This window comes from Ursus americanus, chromosome 5 (assembly GCF_024610735.1).
Source record: "Ursus americanus isolate L20-20 chromosome 5, mUrsAme1.1.p, whole genome shotgun sequence".
Classification (NCBI taxonomy): Eukaryota; Metazoa; Chordata; class Mammalia; order Carnivora; family Ursidae; genus Ursus; species Ursus americanus.
Window position 1 is genome coordinate 13,951,243 of NC_142131.1, and position 15,462 is coordinate 13,966,704.

General features: G+C 34.2%; 1 long non-coding RNA gene across 6 annotated transcripts in view; it reads right to left on the minus strand.

The window, feature by feature from the left end:
* Positions 1-15,462, minus strand: part of LOC148110039 (uncharacterized) — a 322,676-nt gene that overhangs the window by 42,698 nt on the left and 264,516 nt on the right. The window lies entirely within an intron of this gene.

The following is a 15,462-nucleotide window of genomic DNA, read 5'->3' on the forward strand; positions in this document are numbered from 1 at the left end:
TACCTTTATTAATTTCTCAGCCTTTATTATAAAAATATAAACATAGAAAATAGGAAACAACTTTAATATTTACCAATAGTGGATAGCTTAAGCAAATTATGGTATATCCAAATTGTGGGAAGTTATGCAGCTATTACAAGTGATGATACAGATTTGAATTTTATGATGTTAAAATACTACCAGAATAGCAAAACTGCATATATAGAATGATACCATTTTTAAAAATACATATGTTCAGAAAGAAAAAGAAAGCAGAGGAAAAAGAACAATCTAAAAGGATATGCCTCAAAAGGTTAAAATTTTTTAAACCTGGGATGCCTGGGTGGCTCAGTCTGCCTTTGGCTCAGGTCATGACCCCAGGGTCCTGACTCCTTGCTCAGCGGGGATCCTCCTTCTCCCTCTCCCTCTGCCCCTCCCCCTGCTTGTGCAGGTACATGCCAGCGCTTGCTCTCGCTTTCTCTTGCTCTCTCTCTCTCTCTGACAAATAAATAAATAAAATCTTTAAAAAAGAAATTAAAAAATAAAATAAAATTTGTTAAACCTGCTAGTTGGATTATAGACGGTTTTCATTCTCTTGTTTTTAGTTTTCTGAAGATCATTTGAAAAAATAACATTGTATTTAAATTTTTAAAATTATGACAGATAGTTTACACTGCTTTTGGTACTACATAACTTTACATTATCAAGAAATAGTAAAAATGAAAGAAAGAAACATATAATTTCAACAAATTAGAAGGTGAAGCAAACCTAAAGAACAAAAAGAAATAATTACAGGTTAAAAATATATTTTAATAAATTAGAAAAAGAAAAAGGAACAGAATTAAAAATGAGCAAATTCTTTGGATAAAAACAAGCTTTAGGAAAAATTAAGAATGTGTAAGGATGGGGTACTTGGGTGATGGACATTAAGAAGGACACATGATATAATGAACACTGGATATTATATAAGACTGATGAATCACTGACCTTTACCTCTGAAACTAATGATACATTATATGTTAATTAATTGAATTTAAACAAAAAAAACATTAATATTATTTTTAGCACTTTATTGACAAGTAAGATTAGAAGAAATGATTTTAAGTTGTATTATGAAGGTATATAATGATAAAATGTTAAGTGTATCTGCATGTTCTCATTATATTAAATAACATAAATATGAATGTTACATTTGTGTTGTCTTGCAAATTATATTGCTATATTTAACATAAAGCTACTTGCCTCTATTAGGAAGTAAACTAAAGTTTTGAATTCCAGCACAGATTGTTTTCAGCTATTTACATACATTCTTTTTTAATCAAAAAAAAAATTAAAAGCTATGCTTTTCTTTGGAAAGAAAAAAGTGTGTAACGAGACAAATCAACAGATATAGAGGGGATTTTTTCAATTGTTAGAAATATTACAGAGGCGCCTGCATGGCTCAGTTGGTTAAGCATCCGACTCTTGATTTTGGCTCAGGTCATGATTTCAGGGTCATGAGAAAGAGCCCTGTATTGGGCTCCATGCTCATCACAGAGTCTGCTAGAGATTCTCTCCCTCTCCTACTATCCCTCCCCCAACCACTCTCACTCTTTCTCTCTCTCTCAAAAAAAAGAAGAAATATTATATATACTTTTATAGAAATAAACTTAAAGTGTGAATAAAAATGTTTACAGAAAAATGAAAATTTCTAAAATTGAATCAAGAAGATATAGACAACCCCTACACATCAAAGATCATGAGAGGAATTTAAAGTGTTGTCAAAGATTAGAATATGGCTCTAGTTTTTATATACAAATTATAAAAAATTTCCAAGGAATTGGCAATTTTTGAACTATTAGTAATTGCTTTCACAGGCTGGAAAAGAATGTAAAACTTCAGACACCATTTTAAAATGCTAATATATCTTATACTGCACAAATTAGAACACATTCCCCATCCGCTCCCCAAAAAAGCTCAAACTCACATTTGAAAAAAGGTTCCTATGTATAAAATTGTAACAGAGACAAATCGAGAATACTAACCCCAATAAGAAGGTTCTGAGGTGACTGATCATTCAGAACCCTTCCTCTCAGAGATGTACTTCTCTCTCCCTGCAAAATGAACCTCTTAAGGCTACCTCAACTCATGATGCAGATAAATGAACTCTCCTTGTGGACAGACTTCAAGCTGTTTTAGTTTCTTGTTGAACATCAACAAATTTTAATGTTTCTAGGGGAGACAAACTTCTAGGGCGATAACGCACTCACCAGAAGCATCTGGGTCTCAGTTCCTCTTTGAGAAATGCTTACACAACTAGAATTCAAACACACAAACAAAACAAGAGATAGGCCATACAATTCAGAGGAAGAAGATATTACTTCTGATGGGAAGAATAAGGGAACAGGAAAGGCAACATTTGAGTTGGTTCTTCAAATACAGTGTTTGGACTTGTTTGCATCATCACACATGGAGAGGAATGTAATAGAGTCAGAGAATAAGAACCCAGGTCCAGTCAGTCATGATCATAATAAATACATTGTCCAACTTAGGGTTGCCAGATAAATATGGGCCACCAGATAAATCTGAAGTTTACATTAACAACAACAACAAAATAATAAGTTTAATTATGTCTAAAACATGCAGTATTTGGGAGAAACCATCACAGGGCCAGAAGTGGAATATCAGAAAGTTCAGTAGAAACGTTTTTCACATGCTTTTTGGACATTCATGAACGATTTTGTTTTGACTTTCTTCCATTGCTTACCCCTCAACTCACTTAAAAATTCAGAGGGAACCCTGGAAGTGCCCACCCAAGCACATTTCGGATACAACTAACTCTGGGTGGGGAAAAGGGAAGGACGCTAAAGGACTCTTCTTTAGAGACAAGCGTCATGTGGGGAGCCCAACTATAGTCTCTGACAGGGCACAGTGCACAGCAAGCTCTCAGAACTGTCAACTGCACACAGGGCCAGGCCAGGGAGTAAATTGCCAGGCTCAGGGTGAAGAATCCAGGAGCTTGGCAAAGACAGTTACTTTTCCTTGGACACATGGCTGAATTGTGAGTTTTAAAATGGAAAGAGAATTGGCTATTTAGGTATTTGGGATTTCTACCAAACTGTGTCTTAAGATGGCTGTGATAAATATTTCCCAAGAACAGGTAATTCCAAAAACAGCCACAATGTAGTATAACAGTTAAAAAAAATGAGGCCTGAAGTCAGATAGAGCTGGGTGTGAATCCCAATTCCATCCATCATGAGTTAAAGGGCCTTGGGGAGAGTGTTTGTCATCTCTGCAAATTAAGTTCCCTTTCTGTAAAATAAGAATAATAACAAGGTTATTAAATAAGATAATATATATAAAGCTCATAATAGTTACTCAATAAGAAGTAATTATTATAATATTCCAATATTTTTGATGATAACAAAAGGCAAAACAAATTGCAAGAAGAAGGAGAACTGTTGATATTCCTAGCATTTCTTCATTCCATTGGGAGAAATCAGGGATCTTGTGGTCTAGAATCAAGGTCTTCATAATCTAGGATAAATCCCAGCTTACCTAGGTGCTCTAATGTCTTTGGAGTGCTAGGATTATTCCCAGGTTCCTGCTACTGGAAAAGGAAACCAGAGTTACCCATAGAGGGGCGAGAAGGGAGGGGTAGGAAAAATAAGCTCTAGTCCTTGAATAGCTTCAAAACAGAAGGATTTTCAGAGGCAGGGGATTTCTGAGATTCCAAGAAGATATTTGAGAACTATCTTCCCCCAGAGGAAAGAAACTAGGTCATGTGCTCTTAACCTAATGAGGTTTAGGGTCACAGTTTAGTTGGCCTTAATTAGCTCCAAAAAAAGCCCAGATCTTCTGGGATTAATCCAAAATCAAGCAGAACTTCTAGTGGAGAGATCTAAGCTCCCAAATGTTAGTACTAGTTTCAGTAGAATGAATCTAAATCTAGGACAGCTTCTGAACAATTACCATTTAACTAGCATTTACATGTCATAGGAACTAAATTTATCCTTACCACAACTCCTGTTTATAGAAAAGGCTCAGTCACCACCAGAAAGTAAGCTCTGTGAAGGGATGCACTGTGTTTGGCCTTTACTGCCATATGCCCAAGGAATAGCAGAGTACCTGGTACATAGTTGGTGCTCAATAAATATTCACTGAACTAAGTCACTCAAAGCCACACAATGAGTTAGTAAAGGGAACTGGGATTTTAACCCTGGTCTGACTCTAAAAATCACATTCGCCTTTAAGTCATACTACCAGCCAAGGCAGACTTAGGCCAGAAAAGATCCCAAGGCAAGCTCCTGCCTTGGATTCTTCCTGCAAGCTCTCCTGGGGTCTACCAAACTGAACTAGGAGGACTACTTGGAGGGGCACCCTTGGGAGAACTTCTGAATCCAGAAATTCTGGCAGATACTGCTGGTTGCTTCTTGATACCTATTTTTCCATTTTTCCCTTGCTAAAAGAACCTTGAGTTATTGAGGTGACAAATTTTTCATTTTAAAATGTTCACCTCCTAGAAATACTTGGTATTTTAATTATGGTAATGATTTCATAATGAATTGTACAATTTATACAGATGTAGTATATTGTAAATAAATTATACCTAGAAAATACACACACAAACACAAAACATATACAGCCCCAGACTTCCTGTGATCCACTTCTGGCCAATGAGATGTAAGCCTAAGTCTATTAGATGGGACATCTATCAAAGCCATTTATTACTGTTTAGTTGGAATAATCTCTTTATCTTTTTAGTTTTCCTTTTCTTTCTGCCTAGAGGCAAAACAGCCATTCTGAGGGAATAAGGACAAAAGTCTCAAGCTAAGGCTGGTGAAACAGAAGCAGAAGGAATCTGAGTTTTTGATGTCTGTCTGGAGATGCTGCACCACTTTTGTCTCTCCACCTCCTGATTTCTCATTTTGTAAGCAAAATGAGTCTCTATTTGGTTGACCTGATATCGTATGGTTTCTTCATATGCTGTTTGCCATTACTGAGTGACAATATTCCCAAGCAAAGCATAATGAAGATAATGCTGCACCATTCCTAAAAATCTTCAATTGCTGCCAAGTAAAATCCAAAGCCTCCCCAGTCCCATTTCCTACTATTGCATTCCATAAACATGTCCTTCCAGCCCCAGCAGACTCTTTGCCATGTTCCAAATAAGCAATATATTTTAAGATTAAGACCTGATTTACTCTTGGCTTTTCTTTGATGTTGAAAGCTCTCACTTTAAAAAATGATAACTAGGAGCATCTGGGTGGTTCAGTTGATTCAGCATCTGACTCTTGATTTCAGCTCAGGTCATGATCTCAGGGCTGTGAGATTGAGCCCTGCATCAGGCTCCATGGTCAGTGTGGAGTCTGCTTGAGATTCTCTCTCTTTCCCTGTGCCTCTGCCCCTTCCCCGGCTCACATGCTTTCTCTCTCTTTCTTTCTTTCAAAATAAATAAATACAAATCTTTAAAAAATGATAAATAATCATTTATTTGAAATATGTCAGAATGGAAAGGCTTATTTATAACAGCAGTCATGAGAAAAACTAGAATTTTAAGAATATATTTTCCTGTTCTAATGTGTCTGATTATACATGAAGGTACAGGGCTTCGGCTTTAGATATGTAATAGAACATATATGTGAATAGGCTATTTTGTCTCATAGTAGAAACTCTAAAGGCTAAGCATTGTGTTCTCACATTCTCTGTGATGGCTAAACCCCAAAGTTATTGACCAAAATATTTCGTTTCCAGAGCTACTTATTATGTAACTAGGAGAAAGTAATTAAACCTTCCAGTTCATCCATCTGTCAAATAGAAGGAATATTATATTTGCCATCTGTCCAGCTTTTAGGCATGGCAAATATTGATGAGAGGATCTAAATTAAATATAGGGCTTTATGTCAGCTCATTTAAGAGTTGATCAGCATTGAAAATTCTACAAATCAATTTTTGCTTATTGATTGTGTTTTTTGAAATATTTCAAGTATAACATAAGCTAATTATTTGCTACCCATACCTAAGAGATGTTAATATTAGCCCACCTTTGCTTCATATTTATTTATTCTTTATTCTTTTAATAAAGTATTCCAGATACAGGTAACGTTCTAATTCCACTCACATGCCTTCCCTCTCCTCTTTCCCCAGAGGTGTGCTGAAGTTTTGAGAAATCAATTATATGCAAGACTGCATAATTTTACTACAAATGTATGCATGAATTAATATATAGTGCTATTTTGGTTTTTAAGCCCCACATATTTTATATCACATATACATAACTTTTAGTAATTTGCTTTTTGCATTGAATATTTTGTTTTTCAAATCTATTCATATTGATACATGCAGACTGATGCAAGTTTTTCATTTTAACTGTCCACTAATAATAACCTACATTTAATTTATCCACTCAATGACCAGTGAACAATAGGTTGTTTCTCATCTTTTACTATTCTAAGCAATGAATACCTATGTACCTATAAAGAAGTATTTCTCTAAAATAAGTATTTCTCTAAAATAAGTGACTGTACTTTGAAGTAGAATTGCTGCACACTTTTACAAAATTATTTTAAAAGCCCCCTAGAAATTTTGATTGAAACGGCATGAATTTTTAGTTAAATTGGAGAGATTTAATACTTTTAGGAGCCTTCCCATCCATGAATATGGTCTCTCCATATCATCATGTCTTTTATCATGTCTTTTATGACTTTACATAAAGTTTCATAATTTCGTGTATGAAGAAAGGAAAAATTTTTGTGACATTTTTTTCCTAGGCATCTTATACTTTCTGCTTCTCTCTCTGTACCCTATTCTGCATTCTCCTTTTCTTAGCTTGATGCTTTTTTTGAGTTATACCATTTTCTATATTGCATTTATACAATGTTGTGCTATTACATACAAACTCTACTGAGTTGTTTTTTTTTTAAGGTTTTATTTATTTATTTGACAGAGAGAGCATAAGTGGGGAGAGGGGCAGAAGGAAAGGGAGAAACAGACTCTCTGCTGAGCAGGGAGCCCCATGCGGGGCTCAATCTCAGGACGTTGAGATCATGACCTGAGCCAAAGGCGGATGCTTACCCAACTGAGCCACCCAGGTGTCCCACTACTGAGTTTTTTTTAATGTTGAATTTCTGTTGTTAGTTTTCTATTCATAAAATCAGCTGAATGCTATTTCAAAAGCTATTAAACTGCAAGGCAACAGAGCAAGAGAGGAAGAAAGGAAAAAAGATCTTCAAAAACAACTGTAAAACAAATAACAAAATGGTAATAAGTGTTTACCTATCAATAACTACTTCAAATGTAAAGGACTAAATGCTCCATCAAAAGACATAGGATGACCAAATGGTTAAGAAAGCAAGATCCATCTATATGCTACCTACAAGAGACTTACTTCAATGTAGATTGAACGTGAAGGTATAGAACATACACCATGCAAATAGAAGCAAAAGGAAAGCTGGGGTAGCAATATTTATGTCAGACAAAACAGACTTTAAAACAAAGACTGTGACAGACTTTAAAACAAAAGAGACAAAGAAGGACACTACATAATGATAAAAGGAATACTCTAACAAGAGGATATAACAATTATAAAAATCTAAGCACCTAACACGGGAGTACCTGAGTACACAGAGCACCTATTTACAGAGATAAAGGAAGAAATTGATGGTAATACAATAATAAGTGAAGCTTAATACCCCACTTACAGCAACGGACAGATCATCCAGACAGAAAATCAACAAGGAAACAGTGGCTTTGAATGACACATTAGACCAGATGGACCTAACAGATATATTCAGAACTTTTCATAAAAAAAAATCAGACTACACATTATTTTCAAGTACACAATGAACATGCTCCAGAATAGATCATGAGTTAGGCTACAAAACAAGTCTCAATAAATTTAAAAAGGCTGAAATCATACCATGCATCTTTTCTGACCACAACAGTATGAAACTAGAAATCAATCATGAGAAAAAGTCTGGAATACATGCAGGGTAAATAACATGCTATTAAACAATGAATAGATCAACCAAGAATTCAAAAAGGAAATAAAAAAATACATGGAGGGGCGCCTGGGTGGCAGAGCGGTTAAGCGTCTGCCTTCGGCTCAGGGCGTGATCCCGGCGTTCCGGGATCGAGCCCCACATCAGGCTCTTCCACTATGAGCCTGCTTCTTCCTCTCCCACTCCCCCTGCTTGTGTTCCCTCTCTCGCTGGCTGTCTCTATCTCTGTCTAATAAATAAATAAAATCTTAAAAAAAAAAATACATGGAGACAAATGAAAATGAAAACACAATAGTCCAAAGTCTTTGTGATGCAGCAGAAGTGGTTCTAAGACAGACGTTCATAGCAATATAGGCCTACATCAAGAAACATAACCTTACACCTAAAGACACTAGAAAAAGAACAGACAAAGCCCAAGGCCAATAGAAGGAAATAAAAATAAAGATTAACTAGGAAATAAATGAAATAGACACCAAAAAAAAAAAACCCCACAAAATAGAACAGTTCAATAATACCAGGAGCTGATTCTTTGAAAAGATCAACAACATTGACAAAACTTTAGTCAAATTCATCAATAAAAAGAGAGGACTCAAATGAATAAAATCAGAAATTGGAGGAGAGGAGAAATAACAATCAACACCACAGAAATATAAAGCATTATAAGAGAATTACAATCTCTTATAAAATTACATGGCAATAAATTGGACAACTTAGAAGAAAATGATAAATTCCTAGAAATATATAAGCTTCCAAAATTGAATCAGGAAAAAATAGAAAATTTGAATAGGCCAATTACCAGCAATGAAATTGACTCAGTAGTCAAAAAACTCCCAAAAAACAAAGCCCAAGACCAGATGGTTTCATAGATGAAATCTACCAAACATTTAAAGAGGAATTAGTACCTATTCTTCTCAAACTATTCCAAAAAATGGAATAGGAAGGAAAACTTCCAAATTCACTCTACAATGCCAGCATTACTCTGATACCAAACCAGACAAAGACATAACCAAAAAAAAAGAACTACAGGCCAATATCTCTGATGAACACAGATGCAAAAATCCTCAACAAATACCATATGATCCAGTAATTCCACTACTGGACATTTACTCAAAGAAAATAAAACACTAATTGGAAAAGATACATGCACTCCTATGTTCATTGCATCATTATTTACAATAGCCAAGATATGGAAGTAACACAAGTGTCCATCCATAAAGGAATGGATAAAGAAGATGTGATGTGTGTATGTATATAGTACATATATATATATATACACATACATAGTATATAAATAGACATACGTATATATATATATATATATATATATATATATATATATATATATATATATACACACACACACACATACATAGTAATGTTCCATTGTATGTATGTGTATGTGACATACATACAATGGAACATTACTCAGCCATTAAAAAGAAGAATGAAATGTACCCATTGGTAATGACATGGATGGACCTAGGGGGTATAATGCTAAGCGAAATGAATCAGAGAAAGACAAACACCATATGATTTGATTCTATGTGGAACTTAAGAAACAACACAAACAAACACACAAAGAGAAAAAAAGAAACAAATGAAAAAACAGTTTTAAATACAGAGAACATACTGGTGGTTGCTAGAGGGGAGGTCATGGGAGAAAGGGTGAAATAAAAAGGATTAAGAGTACACTTCTCATGAGTGCTGAATAAGGTATAGTGTTGCTGAATTATTATATTATCCACCTGAAATTAATATTAATATAACACTGTATGTTAATTATATTTCAATAGAAAAATAATAAGAAAAAATAAATTCTAAAGGTTCTCTTATCTATGGTTATTTTTGGATTTTCCAAAAGTCCTTGTCTGTGGATCCGCATGGATTTTCTTTCAAGCAAACATTAATTGTGGAGAAGTAAAAAATCACTTTTTTTTAGTCATTTTTCAGACTTTTATTCTATATAATGCTAAGTCCCAGCTGACAAAATAAAACAGGAAAATAAATAAATCATTAGTTTAAAAAATGAATTTCAACTACTAACAGGAACTTTAAACAGTCATCTCACTTGATGATTCAGCACATAATGCATACCTACCATCTATTAGTACAATTAGCTGTTTCTGTAGGATCTAGAGCCAATAATCAAAACTAACTGTAAATACTTAAAGCAACTTTTTAAAAATGCAGGTCCATGGTCATTTCCTAGTTTGCTGTAATTATTTATCTAATCTATTTGGGGTCATTTTACTAAAGACAGAGATAACCTCTTAACAGCTCTTTTCCCAAAAGATCATCTTTTACTCATGAACAGTATATATTTAATAAGTAGATTATCATGAACATAAAAAACCTTTTCTAATGGAAACTTTATTGTAAATGGTAAATTCCCACACTAATCCATAAAAAACTACTTAATCCATAATATATCAAAAGTAAGTACAAAACACACTCTTTTAGCTATACAAAACTATCACATATAAACTATTTTTATGATGGTAATTTATAAGAAGGTAACTATTAAGGTCTTCATTAGAGACAAAGATTTGTGCATTTGTTGAAAAATAAAGGGAGATAATCTTGGGCCACAACCATTTGTCTACTCTTTAATTTAGACCTTTTAGATAAGTTAAACTGTCTATTTTCATTTAAGATTATAATACAAGCCTTGAGAAATGCTTTAAATTAAGTTTTGTTATTTTCTAGGGACTTTGCAGAACAGAAATCATAAATCCAATTAACAGGGGTTTTCTACTCTCAATCAGCGTTCTCAAATTTAGTTATGTAAGCATCACCTAGATAACTATAGGAGGTGAGGGATATGTTAATTAGCTTGATCGTGGCACTTATTTCACAATGTATATGTAGATCAAAATGTCAAATCCAAGTCATCATCCTTAAATATATACAATTTTTATTTGTCAATTATACTTCAATAAGATGGGAAGGGGTAAGAATCAAATAGTGACATTATTAAAATTGCAGATTCCTTCAATCTTTTATCACCCTCATTCTCCAAAGATATTAATTCACAGCTATTGTGTGGCACTGATACATTTTCATTTATAATAAGTACTCTCCCCTCAAAATGCTGATGGGAATTGATCCCAGATCAAACTTTGAAATGCACTTTTCTCGATAAAGTATGTACCCTAGGTTGTGGCCTGTATCAAATCTCTGACTTTTTAATCCTTTTACCACCAAGAGGTACCAGATTTTATTTAAAGCACAATGGCTTTATTGATACCCCTTTCATCCCCCATCCAATCCCGATCAATAAAAATAGCTTCAGCAGCCACTTATAATAAAGATTGGCATGCTGCACCAGGTTCTTCTTTTACATAACCTCCTAGTAATCTCCTCTGTTCAGACACCCATTGCCTTAGTGGTCAGCACCCAAATCTGGGTAACTGTCAAAATTCAATATGCGTTTTTTTTTTAATGTTTGTATTTAAATCTATCCATTGTTGTTCCACAATGAATACAATAAGTCATAAAGTTTCACCCAGTGTCATTGTTTTCATATTAATATATCATAATTATTTTTAACAGCTTTATTGGGATATAATTTATACCATGAAGTTTACCCATTTAAATGTGTTCAAGTATACAATTCAGTGGTATTTAGACTATTTACAGAATTGTGCAACCATCACTATAATCTAATTTTAAAACATTTTTATCACCCCAAAAGAAGCCTCACACCCATTGGCAGTCACTTCTCAACCTATTCCCTCCCTTTCCCACAAACCCTAGTAAATCATTAATCTACTTTCTGTCTCTAAAAGATTTACTTATTCTGTGTTTTTTATATAGGTGTAACCTTACAACATGCGGTCTCTTATGAATGACTTCTTTCACTCAGCATAGTGTCTTTGAAGTTCATGCAAGTTATAGCATATATCAGTAGTTCATTCTTTTTTATGGCCAAATACTATTCCATTGTATGGGTATATAATATTATGTCTATCCAGCCATCACTTGAACATTTAGGCAGTTTCTTTTTGGCTATTATGAATAATACTGCTATAAACATTCATGTACAAGTTTTTCTTTAGACATACACTTTCAATTCTCTTGGGTATATACTTAGGAGTAGAACTGCTGGGTCATTTGGTAACTCTATGTCTAACATTTTGAGGAGCTGCCAAACTGGCTGTACCATTTTACATTCCTACCAGAAATAAATGAGGGTTCCAATTTCTCCACATTTTTAATAGCACTGGTTATTGTCTTTTTTTATTATAGCTATTCTAGTAAATGTGAAGTAGTATCTCATTGTGGTTTTGATTTGCATTTCCCTAATGGCTAATGATGTTGGGCATTATTTCATGTGCTTGTTGGTAATTTGTATCTTTTTAAAAGAAATGTCTATTTTTATCCTTTGCCCATTTTAAAATTGGATTGCCATTTTATTATGGAGTTGTAACAGTTCTTTATATAGTCTGGATTTATTTTCAATATATGATTTGCAAATATTTTCTCCCAGTCTATAGACCATCTTACCTTACTGATAGTGTCCTTTGAAGCACAAAAGTTTTTAATTTTGATGAAGTTGAAGTTAACAGTCTTCTATTACTTGTGTTTTTCCTGTTGTATCTAAGAAATCATTGCCTAACCCAAGATCATGGAGATTTACTTCTGTATTTTCTCCTAAGTTTTATTGCCATGATGATTTTTATAGATGTGACTGAATGGGAATTGAAATTTAAAGTGGTATAATTAGAGAGCTATCAAGAGAAAATATTTCAATTACTTAACTTTACAGATAATAATTACTAGGATTATAGGATAGTTCCTGGGTATTAACTCTATAGATACATTGATAAAAAGAAGATATTAACAATAAAGAGAGAACTGCAAAGGCATGGCAGGCCTAAAAGGACTTCAAGAGTAGGTAGCGAAACTGGATTGGTGAGAAGTCAAAGGAGGACCTTGTCCCTCTGCCCAGGGCAACTGTGGGGGATACTCCAAGGCAGCTCTTACAGTTGCCAACAATGGGTGAAAAATCAAGAACCCTCACTCCTGCTTTTATACTGCAGGACATTGGCTAGAGAGAATGGAGTCATTTCCAGGCTGTCCAAATACAGGCTTGGACTCATGTAGGCCTGATCATTCATTTGTCACTGTGAGAATGGGAGGTTTATTTTTCTTCAGATGATAGAGAGCTATGTCCGAGCAAAAGAAACTATCTGCTTTGTCACCATCCCTGGCACTCTACTGATGCGGCTATCTCTCAGGCTCAATGGCCAAATACTAAAGATCATTGATCAACTATTCTCCATGTCCAGGTGGGAAGAAGGATCATAAAAGTACTATTTTTTCATAATAGAAGAACAAAGGTAAGGATAAAAGAAGAATTTACTGATGATCTGTCAAAGTAAATTTATCAGAGAAATAATATTGAATCCAGTTTTCCCCCTTCACATTTCCTACACTGTGTGAAGGAGAAATGTCTTCTAATTCAGTGAATGGATCACCCGAGTGAAAAACAGGCCACATTACATTGAAACATTATTCCTTCCCTTCAAAACACAACACAAAATAATTATGCATAATGTTCACTATGAGCTATTTTATACATTGCACTACACACTCAACACATTTAGAATCTTCAATTATCCTATAGTACTCCCATGGTTACTGGACTAAGGAAGATATTATGATTTAACATCTGCATCTCTCTGCTTCCTGAAGCTTCATTATCCTTACTCTGTTGCTACTGCCATGAAAATCATGTGTCTTTTTCCAATGGACACTTTAGAAACCGTACCATGAGGGTATTCTAGAAGGCATCATTCATGGAAAACGATATAAGGATGAAGTGTAAAAGGTCATTTGACAGACTAGTAGAAAACAAAATGTCTTCTAAAGACCTGATAGAGAAAAGAGCAAAGTATCCTTTGTATCTGGCATCCTTCATGTAATAAGCTAGAAGTACTCTTAACACATGATTTGATATGTATTCATAACACATGATCATTCTCTATTCTGGACAGAAATAGAGAATATTTAGAAGAAAAGCCATTCTCACCTAAGTGGAATGGTTTGATAGCTCCTCTCTTAAAGCCAGGCAATGGATAACCCGAATTTTTGAGTCTTTTCAACTCTGGAATTCTATGGTGACATAAAATGGTTGTTTTAAAGATAGAGAAAACTGATCAGGTACATTTTTTATTACACAAAAATAATTGGTAGATCCAGGAACAGAGCTCAATTTTCAAATAATTTTTGTCCAGAATTTCATATATTTTGAGATATTGTTGCCTATTTGTTTTATTCTTACTTTTAATTTTTCCATGAAATATTTGCTCATATTTTTCCCATTTTGATATAATTTTATCTACTTGTTCCTTAAAACAATCTCCAGGATAAGAATTTGAGGTTTTGAAATACAATCAACTTTGCAAGCATGTTGCAAATTCTCTTAGTAGCATTGTGACTCAGAATACTTACCTCTTCTTCTCAAATCAAGGTTTGCAATATAAAACAAATCCTCCCATAATCCTGAACATTCTTTGTCATGCTCTTCTATGCAAGGATGGATTATAAAATTTGTGCAATTTCCTTAACTGAATGGATTGCAAATACAGATACTAATCTAAAGGACAAATAAAATTTATTGGAGCAACAACTTAAAAACAGGTTTAATCAAGACAATAACTCATTTATTTGTTCATGTGGAGACGAATCTGGTAATGGAACAGGGTAAAAGAATGAGGAAAGATATTAAACAAGAAATTAGAAGTCCTGAATTTCTATCAAGACTATGCTACTATATTCTTTTATGAACTTAAGCAGATTAATTAGTTTCTCAGGGTGTAATAATTAGGAATGTGCAGAAATCTGAGTAACAGAAAAACTGGCCAAAGTGGCTTAAGAAATAAATAATTAACCGCTGTGCCACCCAGGCGCCCCCAAGAAATAAATAATTAATTGTCTCACATAGGAAGAACAGATATTGATACAGAAATACTAATTTGGTATAGCGGCTGGCTCTAGGTATCAAAGATCCAAGCTCTTTCCATGCTCCTACTCTATTGTCTCTCCATCCTTAGTCTTGCCATCTCACAGTCTCAAGATGGCTGCCAAGCTCCAGGCATCACACTCCCATTCAAAAACATGAAGCCAGGGAGGCTGAAAAAGATTTTTATTTATTGGCTTTGTCTTTTAAATAGTGAATGGAATTTTTCCCTGAAACAATCCAGCAGATTATCCCTTACATATTGTTGGCTAAAAGTTGACCACATGGCCACTGTTACATACAAGAGAGTCTAGGAAAGTGACTATCTGGTTTATTCAGCCTCTATAAAGGGAGAAAGAAAAGGGAGCCTCATGGCTCTGTCGATAAATGTGAGAGTTGGGTAAAATAATCTCTCAGGTATAGCTCTAGCCTAATGAGTAACTTTCAAAAATAAAAAGTCATGAAAAATAAGTGACCTGAGTTCTACTCTATATATTTTTAAGAGGTTTCAGTTTTTATTCAAATTTCCTGTGATAGCAT